The 16,645-nt window shown below is 47.0% G+C and overlaps 1 non-coding gene across 1 annotated transcript; it reads right to left on the bottom strand.

The window, feature by feature from the left end:
- Positions 1-6,144: 6,144 nt before the first annotated feature.
- Positions 6,145-6,216, bottom strand: TRNAE-UUC (transfer RNA glutamic acid (anticodon UUC)). Its single transcript has one exon. It is a non-coding gene; the product is annotated as a tRNA-Glu (tRNA).
- Between the last annotated feature and the right edge of the window lie 10,429 nt (positions 6,217-16,645).

Genomic DNA, 16,645 nt, shown 5'->3' with positions numbered 1-16,645 from the left:
CTTTGACGTCAATAGATTTTGATTATTAGGTAGATTTCTTCCCAGACAGCCACAGGGGGCTCGCGCTTTTCTTTCTTGCCAGCTCTGCTTTTCCCTCCCTTCCTCCCAATCCTCATACGTGATGAGAACAATTCTCATCTCTTCCACTCCAACCTGGGCCTCCCTGCACCAACCTCTCTCGGGGTGTCTCTCTGTTCTCGTCCGCACCTCCTCTGCTTCTCTCCCGCCTCTCCGTATTTCTACTTTTCACCCTTCCTTTCTCCCGCCCCACCGAGGGAAGCCGAGGTGAGAGAGGGGAGCGCAAGCAGCGTAGAGTCAGGTGAAGGCGGAGCCAAGAACGGGAAGAGCCATCACTAGAGCCCACGGGGCGTTCTGCTTGCTTCCCTTGGGACCGACGCGCTCAGGCCCAGGGAGTCGCCGAGCCGGGCGTTTGCTGGGATGCCGGGTCTGACGCCTGCGAGGGGCAGGACGGGGCGAAGGCCATTCCGCTGCCCTTCCAGTTTCAGAATCACCCAATGTACGGGTTTCAACCGTGGCCGGCAAGATGCGTCTCTCCGGCTTTCCGAGGCTTTGGAGCCTGCACAATTTTCTACAAAAGGCGATGGCTCCACCTGACATTGGATGGGCGCTTGCTCTGCGTGGTGATACCAGAGCGACAGCCAACTGTTCCTGTGTCGCAGTCGGGTGGTGCACTTGCTTCCAAGTCTGGAGGTGGGTGGTTCGAGCCTGTTCTGTGGAACGTTTCCTGCATTTTAAAAATGCTTAAACCGCTGACAACTTTCTTCTATCCAGCACATGATCTCATGGAAAGGCAGAGCGAGACCAACTTTACCCTCCTCTCCTCTGTGTCTCGAGTACGACATGAGGACGTAAATCAAGGTCCGCTAGGATTCTGGGATCTCTCTCTCTCTCTCTCTCTCTCCCCCCCCCCCCCCTCGACGGAGTCTCGCTCTGTTTCCAGGCTGGAGTGCAGTTGCCAGATGTCGGCTCTGACTCTCTTGTTCAAGCAATTCTCCTGCCTCAGCCTCGGAAGTAGCTGGGCTTATAGGCACGCGCCACCACGCCCAGCTAATTTTTCTATTTTAAGTAGAGACGGGTTTCACCATGTTGGCCAGGGTGGTCTCCATCTCCTGACCTCGTGATTCGCCCGCCTCAGCCTCCCAAAGTGCTGGAATTACAGGCGTGAACCACTGCGCCTGGCGCTCTCTCTCTCTCTCTCTCTCTCTCTCTCCTCTCCCTCTCTCTTACTGTCATTTAGCCCTTTCCATACACTTTAGAAGTTAAATTGGTTCTGTGATTTTACTATTACATATAATGCTCTAGTCATTCTTGTACAGGCATTTTCAGTCACTGGTGTAAGTATTTCTATAGATAGAGGTGCAATTACTATAGGAAGAGCAATTGATCTATCATAGTGTTCACATGGTTTTTATATCATTCCATTATCTCTCATCTGTTGGCTTATTAGCTATAACTCTTTCTTTTGTATTTTAGTAATTGCCTTAGGGCTTAGAGCAAACCTTTTTAACTGATCACAGTCAACCTTCAAGTGATATTAAACCTCACCTGCTGGCCTTGAGGCTGTTGCTGACATGCACTTTGCTTTTATGCATGTTATAAACCCCACAATCCATTGTTATTGCTTTTGTTTAAATGGTCAAATTTTTACAAAAGAAATTTACAAAATAAAAGAATACCTAGGACAGTTACCCATTTCTGGTGTTCTTCATTTCCTCGTGTAGATCTGGATTTTCATATGGTATGGGATTCCTTCTGCCTGGAGGACTGCTTTGACGTTTCTTGTAGTGTGGGTCAGCTGGTAGTGAATTCGGTCAGCTTTTGTACATCTCTAAATGTCCTTATTTCACTTCCAGTTTTGGGAATTTATTTTTTCTGGCGTAGTATTCTAGGCTAACTTCCCCTGCCCTCAGTACCTTAAAGATGTTGCTTCTCTGCTCGCGTGCATTGCTGCTCCTGGTAGAGGCCGGCAGGAGCAGAAAGGAAGCTGACACAATCCTCATCTTTGTTCCTGTGTATGTGCAATGTCTTTTTCTTCTGGCCGGATTTGAGCAATGTTATTTTGATGGATCCGGGAGTGGTTTTCTTCATGTTTCTTGTGCTTCGGTTTCCTCAGCTCCTTGGGTCACTGGATTTGTAATTTTTGTTATGATTGAGAAGTTTTCAGCTATTGTTTCTTCAGACATTGGCCGGGCACAGTGGCTCACACCTTTGGGAGACCAAGTCGGGAAGTGTTGAGTGAGGAATGAAATTCAAGACCAGCCTGGTCAACATATTGAGACCCCATCCCTAATAAAAATAACAAAGAAAGAAAATAAATGTTTCCTTTCCTCTCTGCTCCTTCTCAGGGACTTCCATTACTCATAATTTAGACCTCTAAAGTCTGCCCTACAGTTCACTGATAATCATTTCATTTAAAAAAAAAATCTCTTTTGTCTATGAGTTTCATTTTGCATATTTTCAATTATTCATGGTTCCATGTGCCCTGATCACTTCTTCTGCAATGTCTAATCTGCTGTTAATCCTATCCAGCGAATTTATCATCTCTGATATCGTGGTTTTGGCATGATATCAGCTCCCTGCAACCTCTGCCTCCCAGGTTTAAGTGATTCTCCTGCTTCAGCCTCCCAAGTACCTAGGACTACAGGCATGTGCCATGATACCCGGCTAATTTTTTGTATTTTGAGTAGAGACGGGGGTTTCACCGTGTTACCCAGGATCGTCTTCATCTCCTGACTTTGTGATCCACCTGACTCAGGGTCCCAAATTGCTGGGATTACAGTCGTGAGCCACCGCACCTGACTCCTTCCTTCCTTCCTTCCTTCCGTCCGTCCGTCCGTCCTTCCTTCCTTCCGTCCTTCCTTCCTTTCTTCCTTCCTTCCTTCCTTCCTTCCTTTCTTTCATGAGACAGGGTCTCATCCTGTAGCCCAAGCTGGACTTCAGTGGTGTAATCTTGGCTCACTGCAATCTCTGCCTCCCAGGTTCAAACGATCTTCCCACTGCAACCTCCTGAGTAGCTGGGACTACAGGCACACACCACCATGCCTGGATAATAATTTGAATTTTTTTGGTAAAGATGAGGTTTCGTCATGTTGCCCAGTCTTGTCTGAAACTCCTGAGCTCAAGAGATCAACCCATCTAGACCTCCCAAACTGCTGGGATTACAGGCACGTTTGTTTGCAGAGAGGAGTAGTGGGCAGACTTCATGCAGGAGAGTAATTCGGGCATCTGTTACTCGATTTTGCCGGGAGCCAAAAGCATCACTTTACACGTTCTTAGTTTGACTCCAACAGGTGTGCCAGTTTATCTTCCAATACATTTTTCCAACTCAGTGAGAGAGCCTTTTCCTTCGTGCTCTTGCCAGCACAGCAAAGTTTCCATACATCAGTCTGATGTACCAGTGAGGGGGTGGTGCCCGCCTGACTTACCTAAGCAGGAGACGCAGCAGAAAGACATGGTGGACACTGCCCAGAGATAATCTCTGGCACATGTTCCACAGCTAAACCTCCAAGATGTTTAGAAAGTCTTCCAATAATTGTAATTGTTTTCTCTGGTGATTTACCTAACTGAATCCAGAGAAAGCTGGCTGGAGGGACCCTGAACTGCTTCTTGTCAAGAGGCTAATCAAATAGGAGAGGAAAGAATGGCTCCTTCTAGACATTTGTTCCTCTTCTCTTTTCTTTATGAATTGCATTCTGCTTTTGTTAAATGCAAACGATCTACAGACTGTTCTCCCTCCTAGACAAGGGTGCATTAGCACATTAATAACTACCTCTGTGTTATTCCTTCCTTGATGGTGTTTGTTTTGTTTTGTTTTGTTTTTCTGTAAAACTCATCTCACTGGAGACAAATCTCTGGAGCCATAGGATCCTGCACCTGACCATGCTTCTTATGCAGACCTGGATCCTTGGAGTTATTGGCTCCCTTTGCCTTGGTTCTTTTGTTGACTCTCTTCAGCAAAACTGAACTCTGACTTCTACATCCTAAATCTGGCTCTTGGACATATAGGTGCTTTTGCTCCCTGACTCCTCCTCGACCCAGTCCAGCTGTTCCAACCTGTCCATCTGTGTCTGTGTGCCTGTGTCTGTCTGTCTGTCTCTCATACTCCAGGCTGCCCCTAGTATTACCCACTTTCTTCTCCTCCTCTTCAATGTTCAGGGTTTACCTTCCTCTCTACCTACAGAGTCCCACAGGCTGAGGGGGTGTCCCCTTACAGAGAGGGGAGCCCATTCCAGAAGGTGCCTCTAGACTTGGAATAAACCTTACAAAGAACACCCAGGTTTGAAAAGCTTTTTCTATCTTCCCATTTCCCGAATTATTCAAAGGACTGAAAGTGGGAAGTCCAGTAGAATTCTTGATGTCTCTCAGAAACCTGCATTGGAACGCCTTCATTCACCGAGCATTGGGTGCTCACGAGGTGTGAAGCCTTGCTCTAGGTGAGTAGCTGCATGGTGAGCAAGTCCTGCCCCACTGAGCCCACATCTGGAGGCATCAAGAAGGGACTGGCTAGTGGGAACACAACCAGCTCGTGTCCTCCTCACGAGCGTTTCCCCATTCGGACACAGGGAATGCAAGCGGTGAGCATGACAAATTAAGCCTAGCGAAGAATGGGGAAGTGGGTGACTTCAGACCAGGAGGCTATGGTGGTCACGTGCAGTGGGGCTGCTTCTGATAGGGGAAGTGCAAAAGGAGGTGTGGGCCCGGGAGAATGTCGAGAATCTGGCATTCCTGCATCTTGCCCCCACTCTCGCAGCCTGATGTCAACTCAGAAATGTGCCCAACCACACGACTTCTGGCCTCCGTGTCATCACGCCCTCAGGCATCTAGAACCTGTGCAATGGCACAAAGAAGTGAGGGTGCGGCCGGGCGCGGTGGCTCAAGCCTGTAATCCCAGCACTTTGGGAGGCCGAGACGGGTGGATCACGAGGTCAGGGTATCGAGACCATCCTGGCTAACACGGTGCAACCCCGTCTCTACTAAAAAATACAAAAAACTAGCCGGGCGTGGTGGCGCGCGCCTGTAGTCCCAGCTACTTGTGAGGCTGAGGCAGGAGAATGGCGTGAACCCGGGAGGCGGAGCTTGCAGTGAGCTGAGATCCGACCACTGCACTCCAGCCTGGGCGACAGAGCGAGACTCCGTCTCAAAAAAAAAAAAAAAAAAAAAAAAAAAAAAAAAAAAAAAGAAGTGAGGGTGCGCACCCTGGGGATGAGGGCATTTAATAATGGACAGGTGTCTGAGGCAGATGTCCTCAGATTTCCAGGTGCTACATACCTCTTTGTGGAGCAATCAGGGCAGTCATCGGCAAAAAACTAAAGACTCATCCTGTTCCATGCAGAGGCCTAGTTAACCTTGTAGCTATTCTTTTCGGACCTTCATTCTTCCACGTCCAGATATATGGGGTCTTTGTTGCCCATCTGCTTCAAGTGAGATGAGGAAAATCCTGCCTGAAGGCTTAAGGATTTGTTAGAAAAATAAATGCTGTTTACAAAAGGTGCATTTTAGGCAAAAGCTCAGTTCTGGAGCTCCAGAACCTGCCTATACCAAGCCCAATACACACCTCCTTTCTCTCCCTCCCTCCTCCTCACACTTGCCTCAGCTGATTCTTCAGGCTGCACATCTCTGAGAAGATGACAATCCCTAGCAGAAGAACAAGAGAACCTTGGACTCTTCTCTCCATGAAGCCGTAGACGCGAGCAGATAGCCTCATTCCGTGGCGGTGTGACTCTGAAGTCACTCAGGTTTTCTGTGCCTCCATTTCCGCATTGTAAAATGGGCCCAATAGGAATGGGTTTCTGAATGGGTTGTTCTAAGTTTAAATAAGACACGGCAGTAAAACATTGAACCCCTGCCCTGATGCATAGTAAACACTCCAAGAGCATTAGCCATTATTACTATCATCATCACCGGTGGCCTCATCGTGGCTATTATCATTATCTACATCCATCTTTGAAATAATTGCATATTCTTTTAGGGTATGGAGGGATTGCAACATACAACGTTTCCTAAGTGGTGAACATTTATTGTTACAAATATTGCTACTGGGAACATATTTCTGCATTTTAATCATCACCTGTGTGATTCCTCTATCAAATCTTCCCACACAATTTGGGGATGTTGCAAAACGTGTTCCCTGACCGGGAATTGAACCCAGGCCGCGGCGGTGAAAGCGCCGAATCCTAGCCACTAGACCACCAGGGAAGAAGACAGGCACCCCAATCTCCGTGTCAGAGAAAAAAAGAGAAGGTAAAGATTAACTTTCTAAGAGGAGGAGAGCCCAACTGAAAGTGTCTGTGACCCAAGCGGGCTGCAGGACTGCAGGGCTCCAAGCAGCCACTGCACAGCTGCTCAACACCTTTCACCTCTGCCAGCCTGGCCGCTGCCTTGGGCTGTATTGAGGCCAGGCCACAAGGAAACTGAGCGGTGTTTCATTCTAGCCTAGCTGTAGCACGGTGTGAGGCAGAGCCAAGCACTTGCTCTCTTTCTGAGCCTCAGTTTCCTTGCCACCAGAGTGCAGACTTGGCTCTCAGTGAGTGATGAGCCGAGTCCTTCTGGTTCCTGATCTCTGAGCTGGCTCAAGGGGCTCTACCGATAAAGACATGTGTAGGGGTCCCCTTTTGCCCCCAACTAGCTCTATTAGTAGAGCATGAAACTGAATTGAGCGGTCTTTGGCTCGAGCTCCAGGTGCAGATTTAGGTTCGTTTTCTTTTGTTCAGCCACGCAATTCAACCGGTTCCGCATCAGGTCGGGGCGCGAGGAAGCCAAGTGGCTTCACAGGAAAGACCTCCTTGGTTTCAGAGACATTGTAGCTGTCACCTTGAAATCTTCAGAAAGAAGATTTCGGCGATAGATGAGAAGACTGGAATTTTCTGGATCTAAAGCCAACATGACGTCCACCTGATTCGGCGCCCTCGTCTCCGATCCAGCTCACGGCGGGCAAACCGGGCCTGCTTCCTAGTACTCGGCAGGGTTCCAAGTAGTAATGGAACTCCTCCCGTGCTGCTTCTGGTCAAAGATGCAGCTAAGTTCCCCCATCCCACCCCTCCGTTCCCCTCCCCTCCGAAAGAAAAGAAAAGAAAAGAAGGAAAGAGAAAGAAAGAAAGAAAGAAAAGAAGGAAAGAAGGAAAAGAAAGAAAAGAAAGAAAAGAAAGAAAAAGAAAGAAAGAAAGAAAGAAAGAAAGAAAGAAAGAAAGAAAGAAAGAAAGAAAGAAAGAAAGAAAGAAGAAAAGAATCATTATGAAAGCCACCTTTCGTGTGTGAGGCGAACCTGCTGACCCTACTCTAGCTAAACGAGCCGAGCACCGCCCCTTGAGGACACATCCACGAAAATCTTGGGCGCCGCTTCGGGCAACTGCATATTGCTGCCTATGACAGATGAAATTCGACTGCATCTCCACATTTCCGCGCCTCCAGCAAATTACTGGCAAAAGGGAAGCACTTGCGATCCCTCAGGCAAGAAGACTGCAGATTGCGATAGCGCCGGACTGAGGGTTCCCCGCCTGCTCCGGAAATGAAGGCCCTGGAGACCTATAACCAGGCTCAGGGATCCCGATTCTTTCCACGGGGTATCCAGTTCCAGAACTAAGCGCCGGTGTGCGGGATTCGCCAGGCTGACCCTCTCCAGGTCCCAGAAGCTGCAGCAGCTGGCAGGTTTTGATCTTCCGAGTCCCGGGCGCGCAGGAGTGTGGACCCCGCCTCGGGGCCTCATCCCTGGCGCCGGCCGTCAGGGCTCTCGGCTTTCTGGTCCTCCCAGGAGCCGTAGGACCCTCCCTGCCAACCGTTCAACCGAGCCAAGGGGCCTCATCCCCGCGCTCAGTCCTCGCGGGCCCCCTACTCAGGGTGTCAACAGAGGTAGGTCAGGTGAGAAACCTGGATTTCTACACACACCTGGCTACAATGAGATGGCGCCACTCCCCTTCCCCTACAGAAGCAGACTCAGAAAAAGGTAGTTAAAACAGGTTTCAATAAAATCAAGAGTCTGATAACATAATATCCAAAAGTCCAAGTTTCAATTGAAAATCATTCATTACACCAAAAACCAGGAAAATTTTATTCTGAATGAAAATAGACCAAGTCCAAGGCTAAAGGCAGAAGACTGATGTCCCAGCTCAAAGACAGTGGAGCCGAAAAACTTCTTTCTTAACCCTTAATACTGTTCAAGCTGTCCATGGGTTGGATGAGGCCCACTCACACTTGGGAGGGCAATCTGCTTCACTCAGTTTACTGATTCAAATGTCAATCTCCTCCAGAAACACCCTCAGAGACACGGTGAGAAATCACATCTAACCAAATATCTGGGCACTCCCTGGCCCAGTCAAATTGACACAAAAATTAACCTTCACAAATACTCTCAATAGAAGTGATTAACAAATGTAGCATCATGTCCTGCCTGTTTATCCCATGACAATTAATATATTCCAGCATAACATTGGCTTCCGTTCCCTTACTGTAGCAACACGTCAAATGCGATGGAGCTCAGCCCCTTCTGCTTTGGTCAGTAGTTACAGAATAAAATCTGTTTTCACAGCTTTGACTAATGTCTGACTTTATCTTTGACAAAATAAATGCAAGCAATTGATTTTAGCGACATGGCACCTGCAAAGAGAGGCACAAACATGGCAGGAGAGCGAGGAATCATCTGACCCTTCTCATTTCATAGGCATCTATTCCTGCTTGGTGTTTATGAGCCTGAGACTGGGCTGGTCTGCCCTGGTGTATCACTCCATGGCTCTGCGGCAAGACTTGAATAGGCTGGTGGTGACATTTGGTGTGACCACAGCCACCTGCAAAGATGCCATTAAGGGTTCACAAGAAAATGAAAGGAAACATAGAAAAACTGATTTTGAAAGATATGGCCTCTATCACTTCCTCATACAGGGTGTGTGTGATATTGCTGTGTGATGTTAGTTGGACTGCAATTTGGCACAACACGTTTTCTAATAATTGGCAGTTTCTCACTAAGTTAAGCCTACCTGAAAAGGAAGCACACTTACTTGTATTGATTACTCACATTAAATGAACAATGCATCCAACAAGGCTTCTACCAAAAATGTTCTTATTAATCTCATATTTATACTAAGGAAAAACTGGGAACAACACAAATCTTCACCAATAGAAGAATATAATACTGACTGCTATGTAGTCATAAAACGATCCCAGAAGTTCACTCGATAACATCAAAACCAAGAACCCACACTGGTGCCACTGATGGCAAAAAATCATGATATAAAAATGAGAGAGATGAGAGAGAGAAAATGTACTATAGCCATAGTAGTGGGTAAAAGCCAAAGAGTTCAGTTTCTACTAATGATATTTGATAGAAGAACCAAAGGAACATGAGCCAATAGCCCTAAGGGTCCAGGTCTGCACAAGGTGCCTGTTGGGTGCAGGGTTCTGTTGACTCCAATGATGGATCTCAAATGGGCTAATTTTTATGGACATAACCGCTGAAGAAATCTATTGAAGAAAAATAAAGGGATAGCGATTTGCGTGTTCATTTACCATTGTATAGGAGGGAGAACAGGCATTAGATTGGTTTGGTCAAATAAAAGCAAAACCAAGATTTATGAAGAAAAGAGGAAAGGGGAGAAGAAAAAAAGCTTTGTGATTTTGCTCCCCTTGGATAAACGACTTGACAGAAAGCTGTCAAAGAGGTCACTGTGGCCCATCTTCTCCAGACCCACGTTACTTGGTCACAGAAAACAATTACAGATGTTGGAGGACTTTAAAACATCCTAGAAGTTTAGCAGCTCATCCTATGCCACAGAATATCTGTGTGTAATGTCCACCATGTCCTTCAGTTGTTCACCCCCTCAGTTGAGCCAGGAGGACACCTCTCCCCTCAGTGGAATATCATACATCGATGTGTAGAAAGTTTGTTGTGCCGGCAAGTAATGACAGAAGGGACATTGATAGAATTGGGAAACACATTGGAATATGATTTGCTACTGCTCCCATGGAAGATAAATTTGCAGAATGTACTCAAATTAGAAGCATTACATAAATGCTGTAATGTAAAACTGGCACATCCTGTTCTCTACACTATAGAAATATCTGCAGGAGTGACCAAAAATATTTGTACAAGAATAGTGGAGACTGCAGCATGAGAGTCATGAAACCTGCCTCATTTCAAAAACATCTCGAAAAGGGTTAAATCATGCACAAACAGAAGAAACGCTGTTTTCACAAACAGTGGTGAGGATCACCATGAGGCAGATTCTACCGATTCTACTGGTCACATTATCGATAGAGCAATCAGTAAACCCAGGCACATCCTGGGGATAGGATAGTACTGTAATAGGTCTCCTATTATTAAACAAGAAAATCTTGAGGCATTTTACTCCCCCAAGTCTTCCATGGGAGCAAAGAACATTTTTATCACACTAGAAGTGAGTTCCTGTCTGAAGTCTCTGGGATTCCTGAGTTTGACAGGTACAAGGCACCATGGCCCTTGCCAAGCCTCAGACCTAAGAAGGTGGGGAAGAGGACATGTGTGTCTCCGGATTAGGCTGGAGTTGATTGTGCATCAACAGAAACAACAACAACAAAGCCAGGAGTCCCTGGTTGGGCTCAGACCACCAGCCTTTCTGTTAACAGCCAAACGCGCTAATTGATTGTGCCTCAGAGACCAATACTACTGATTCTGCCTGGCACTATATGCAGGGCACACTCACCAAACTCTCCCCATCCCTTCTGTCCTGAGGGCCTGCCCGGCAGGACGGAAAACCGGAGAGATTAGAGCGGTGAGTCGCGCTGATCACGTTGCACACCCGCGGGTTTGGAGATTCTGGAGCGGGAAGGCCAGCTGAATGGCCTTCGTCTGCCCTGCCCCTCCCCCGTTTCAGAAGCCCCCGGAAACTCCCAGGGCCCGAGCCGCCTGGGGGCCCAAGGGAAGCTGAACGCCAGGTGGGCTCCCAGGATGGCTCTTCCCGTTCTTTGCGCCGCCTTCACCCAGTGAGGGAGCCTGTGCCCACCCTGCCCAGTCACTTTCGGGGCCGCTGCGAGCTTCCGCTGCCGTCTTCGGATCCTGTGTCCCTAGCGGGGCTCCACCAGGGCAGGGATGGTGGTGAGAGTCTTTCGTGGTCCCCTCGCGGGGAGCAGGGTCTGCCACTCACCAAGACTCACGACTAGGACTTGTCTAGTGAATGCATGGTCGCCTTTAGCTTTTAGTCCTTTGAAGAGTCCTGAGAATGTAAATCATGAACTGTTTTTCTATGGGGAAGTTTTTGTTTGTTTGTTTGTTTGTTTGTTTGCGACAGGGTCTCACTTGGTCGCCCAGGCTGGAGTGCCGTGGTGCAAACAAGGCTCACTGCAGCCTCGACCTCCCGGGGCCAATTGATGATCTTGCCTGAGCCCCCAAGTAGCTGAGACGACAGGGGCTCACCAGCACGCCCGGCTGATTTTTGTATTTTTTGTAGAGACAAAATTTCGACATGTTACCGAGGCTCGTCACGAAGGGGAAGTAAGTTCTTTTTAAAAAGCATTTATTCCGATTGGTTTCTCGGCATTCTGTGGGGCGCGCAAGGGGCTAGGCCTCCAGTGGCCTCTCTTGCCACTCTGAGCCAGTGAGCTGCGCGGACTCAGTTGTGTTGTTTTGGGTGCGTGTCTGGAGCAGGAGGCCGGAGGCAAGCAAGGGGTGAATCCAACAGGGAATGGGGAGGAGGAGGGCAAGAAGTCAGTAGAGGCCTGGACCAGGGAGACGAAACTTCCCAGTAGCTTTGTGCAGCGGTAAGGACTGCACAGGGGAAAGATGAGAAGTGTTTTTGTTGTTGTTGTTTGTTTGTTTGTTTGTTTTATTGTAGCAGAATGGGGAAGAAAGGGAGGAAAAACGGAGAGACACCAAGAAAGAACGAAATCTACGCGGACCCTTAGGTCTCCAAAACGGAAGCAGCTCCTGTGGCTTGCCGTGATCATATTGTGGTTAGTGCTCTATGCTGTGGCCGCAGCAGCCCGGGCTCCAATGTGAGTCATGGCAACGTCCATTCTAGGGTGTAGCGCTCTTCTTTCCCTTTCGCCTCCAACCTGAGCCTAGGCTGCGCCTTGACCTGCGGCTAGAGAGGTCACAACTTCCCTGTGACTTTGGAACTCTCCGTAGTGTCGCAAATACAAGGAACCCCTACCCTGCACGCCTAAGGGTCCGGTTATCTTGAAAGATTTTTGCCCCCTCTCTGAGCAAGTACAACACCCAAAAGGAGAGGTGCCGCCCCTCAGTCAGCCTTACTGGAATCTTCTGCTGTTGACATGATGTGGCCTTACCCATTTTTCTGGCTCAGATATTTCAAAAATCCGTGGGGCCTTTTCAGGCCGAATCAGAAATGGACAAGAGAAGACAAGTTCACACTCCAACTGGGTATTTTAAGTAAAACCTAAAGAGTACAATAAAATCTAAAGTTAATGACATTCTCCAACCCCAATTTTTAATTTTGTTTTTATTTATTTATTTATTTTTGCTATCAGTAAATGACTGAAGTATAGTCTACAGAGGCCAAAGTGCACCAATCTTAAGTGTGCAGCCCAGTGCATTTTGACATAAGAAACCATCACCTAGGTCAAGTTATGGGACATTTTCAACAAACCAAGAAGTCATTAGAGTCCCTTTCCAGTCAATCCTCACCCCATCTCCATTTAGGCAACCACCATTCTGACTTCTGTCTCCGTGACTTACTTGTGCTTCTTGTAGAAATCACATAAAGGACCATACTGATTTTAACTGGTTTTTTTTTTTTTTTAATGCAACAATGGTATGAGATGCTTCCATTTTATGGCATGTATCTCAGTTCTTTGGTGTTATTGATGAGTGTTATTTCAACATGTGAATATACTACAGTTGATGGACAATTGGGATATTTCTAGTTTTGGCTATTGTGAATAAGGTGTTTACAAATATTCTAATATGGGCCTTTTTATGGACCTGTGCCTTCATTTCTGTTGAGTATAAACATAGTAATGTAATGGCTGGGTCATGAAGTAGGTGTATTTTTAATTGTATTAGAAACTATCAGACAGTATTTTAGAATGGTGGCACTATTGTATTCTCTCTCTCTGTCTCTCTCTCTCTCTTTTTTTTTTTTTTTTTTCAGACAGAGTCTCACTTTGTCACCCAGGCTGGAGTGCAATTGCAGGATCTCCACTCACTACAACCTCCGTCTTCTGGGTTCAAGCAATTCTCCTGCCTCAGCCTCCTTAGTATTTGGGATTACAGGAATGCACCACCATGCCTGGCTAATTTTTGTATTTTTGGTACAGACAGGGTTTCCCCATGTTGGCTAGGCTGGTCTTGAACTCCTGACCTCATGATCTGCCCACCTCAGCCTACCAAAGTGCTGGGATTACAGGCATGAGCCATCGCACCTGGCCTATACACAAACTTTTGTATTAGAATAGAAAGGTTGAAAAGATAGTACACAGAATGGAGTAAAGAGGATGGAATGGGTTTTCAGTAACCAATTCACACTTTAAAGTTATTTTAACACCCCTAACCCCCAAAGAAAAATGTATATTCTCCAAAGATATCCCTTTATTAAAATATGCACAGAAAGTGTGGGATAAAAGAGCATATACTAAACTTCTCAGAACGTGTGTCTGGAAGTGGACAGGGGAATGGGAGTGGGATGAACAGAGAAAAGAAGGAAAGACAGTAAGGGCCTTGCTGAGAACAGCTACCATAATGTGCCCTGAGCTAAGGTACATGATTACCTTCTTCCTATGCACCTGAGATCTAACAGAATATATTGACTACTCAAGGATATGGAATTTCAAAAACACTACAGGAAAACAAAAAACTTACCCAAACAGAACAGTCTAGTTAAGAAAGGCAGGAAGAGCTTTTATAAATAAAGCAAAAACACAGAAATCATACAATGAGGTGGTGGGAATGAGACTAACTATGCCCATCATCTCCAACATAACACTAATTACTGCTCATTACAATGCATTCAAGTCTCTCAGATTGGATAGAAAAGGAAATGCCGGCTCTCATGGTTTAATGGCAGAAAAGGGTTAAATATTCAAAGTAGTGCATATTATTATTATTATTATTATTATTATTATTATTATCTTGAGATGGAGTCTTGCTCTGTTCCCAGGCTGGAGTGCAGTGGCTCGATCTCGGCTCACTGCAACCTCTACCTCCCAGGTTCGAGGGATTCTTCTGCCTCAGCCTCCCAAGTAGCTGGGACTATAGGTTACGTGCCACCATGCCCAGTTAGTTTTTGTATTTTTAGTAGAGACGGGGTTTCATATGAGCCAGGTTGGTCTTGAACTCCTGACCTCGTGATCCACCCACCTGGACCTCCCAAAGTGCTGAGATTACAGATGTGAACCACCACACCAGGTCAAAAGCAGTGCACATTATCTTTAGCAAGCTAACGCAGAAACAGAAAACCAAACACTGTGTGTTCTCACTTATAAGTGGGCTGAAAATGAGCACGCGTGGATACACGGGGTTGGGAGGCAAGGACAACACACACGGGAGCCTGTTGGAGGGTGGGGGTTGAAAGGAGGGAGAGCATCAGGAAGAGTAGCTAATGGATGCTGGGCTTAGTACCTGGGTGATGGAATGATCTGTGCAGCAAGCCACCATGGCACAGGTTTACCTATGAGACAAACCTGCACATCTTGCATATGTACCCCTGAACTTAGTAAAAGTTGGAAATAAAAAATTTTTTAAAGACAAGAAAACAAACAACAACAACAACAAAAAGAGTGGTGCAAATCTGTACCACGCTCATTATAAACAAAAGAATGAGAGTGAAAACATGAATATCTGACAAAAGAAAACAGCAAAAAAACACTTTATGCTAGCTAGAGGAATAATATCCTAGCATCTACCTAGAGTCAGATGGAACTGTTTTTCCCTGAACTGGCCTCCTTGGGTGGCTGACCAGGGCGAGGTGAAGGGAAGAAATCTTGGCATGAAATGTCCATTTCTTCCCTCTTGTTTAGGTCTCTGTAAGGCATAAGAAGTTAAAAGGAAGATCTGATCCATGGCGTTTTCCAGGAACTCAAAAAGAGGTGTAGGAGGAGGGAAGTTCAATTATTACCCTGGTCTTCTGGAGTATCCCAGGCAGAGTCCCAAGAGTTCAGCTTTTCAAACTCGAGTTCCTGGGTTCTGACTGTCTTTTTTGAGGAAAGTACTGATGTTTATGTCGAGGTTGGGAGGCTTGAGAGGCACCAAGCAATGGGGAGGCAAAGAGAACACATCAATAAGCAAGGCAAGAACTTTCCACAGGCTCACACTGGATACAGGACCAGAGACAAAAAGCTGGGTGAATTTCTGATGTTTTCCTACAGAGGTTTGTTACCCAGTTGCACAGAGTCTACTCAGAATAGGGCTTTTTCAAGTCAACTCTTTTAATGTGAAGCCATAACCTTGTGGTGTTGCCCAATGCAAATCTCCACTGCGAGCCTTTGCTCTGGGTGTCTTTTTTGTTAGTCACATCTTCCAAAGAGAACATGGTGAAAATCTTGACTCCTTTCCCCAAGTCTGTATCTTAACTGTTTCCAAGGCTGCAGAGTTCGGGGTCAGGAGGCATTGGCAGTTCAGTGGTAGGATTCTCGCCTCCCACATGGGAGTCCTAGATTCCATTTCCGGCAAATGCAGTGTCCTGTCTTTGTGCCCTGTGGTTTTTACATTTACTTACTGTGCCACGCTAATAAAGGAAAAAAAAAAAGGAGGGGAGGGTTGATGGGGGAACCACTGTATAGTCCTCCGGTTCTTTCCGTAGCAGAATTTATTTTTCTTTTATTTATTTATTTTTGGTTGTTTGTTAGAGACAGTCTCAGTCTGTCACCCAGATTGGAGTGCACCATCCAGGCTCACTGCAACCTCCACCTTCCCAGCTCAAGTGATTCTCACGCCTCAGCCTCCCAAGTAGCTGGGATTAGAGGCACGTGCCATCATTTCCTACTAATTTTCGTATTTTCAGTAGAAACGGGGTTTCACCATGTTGGCTAGGCTGATGTTGAACTACTGACCTCACATGATCCACCAGTCTTGGCCTCCCAAAGTGCTGGGATTACAGGCGTGAGCTGGCCCCAAAGCGGAATTTATCTAAGCAGAGACTTTGCAGAGACTCTCTTTGAAGCTGCAAGTGAGTCTGGTTGGTCTCTGCGTTTCTACATATTTGGCCCTAAAACTGGCGCGACTTTTATCGTCTCTGCTGCTGGATCCCTGCAGTACAAAGAGTCAGCTGGTCACTGATTCTCTGCCTGGACCTTCGATAGACCATTGGAGCACATCTCGCGACGGAGTGCGGCTCAAGAAATGACATTCCCGAAAGGAGAGAAGCAGTGGGGTTGGGCGGACACACGCAGTGATGGGGAACTGGAACCCAGGGAAAGGGGAGGCGTGTAGGGAGGAACCCGAGTGCAGATGAGGGAACCTGCGGAGAGGGGTCTCGGACCTTCCTGTCGAGGAAGGCCCAGTCTTTGGTGGTCTCGGCAAAATGAAGGATGGGCCCCGAGTGGAGAACAGCACGTCCCCAAAACTCATTTCTATCACCCCTGTTTGTTTTACACTCCACCAGGCAAGTCTTCTGTCCAAGGGTTTCTTTTTAATGCTTCTCTTGAAGCAGCGTGGTGGGGAGGCCATGGCAGTCGTTAGCTCTGGAGGCCTGGGGAGGACACTCTG

The sequence above is a fragment of the Macaca nemestrina genome, chromosome 1 (assembly GCF_043159975.1).
Source record: "Macaca nemestrina isolate mMacNem1 chromosome 1, mMacNem.hap1, whole genome shotgun sequence".
Classification (NCBI taxonomy): Eukaryota; Metazoa; Chordata; class Mammalia; order Primates; family Cercopithecidae; genus Macaca; species Macaca nemestrina.
This window is presented reverse-complemented; position numbering and strand designations above follow the sequence as displayed.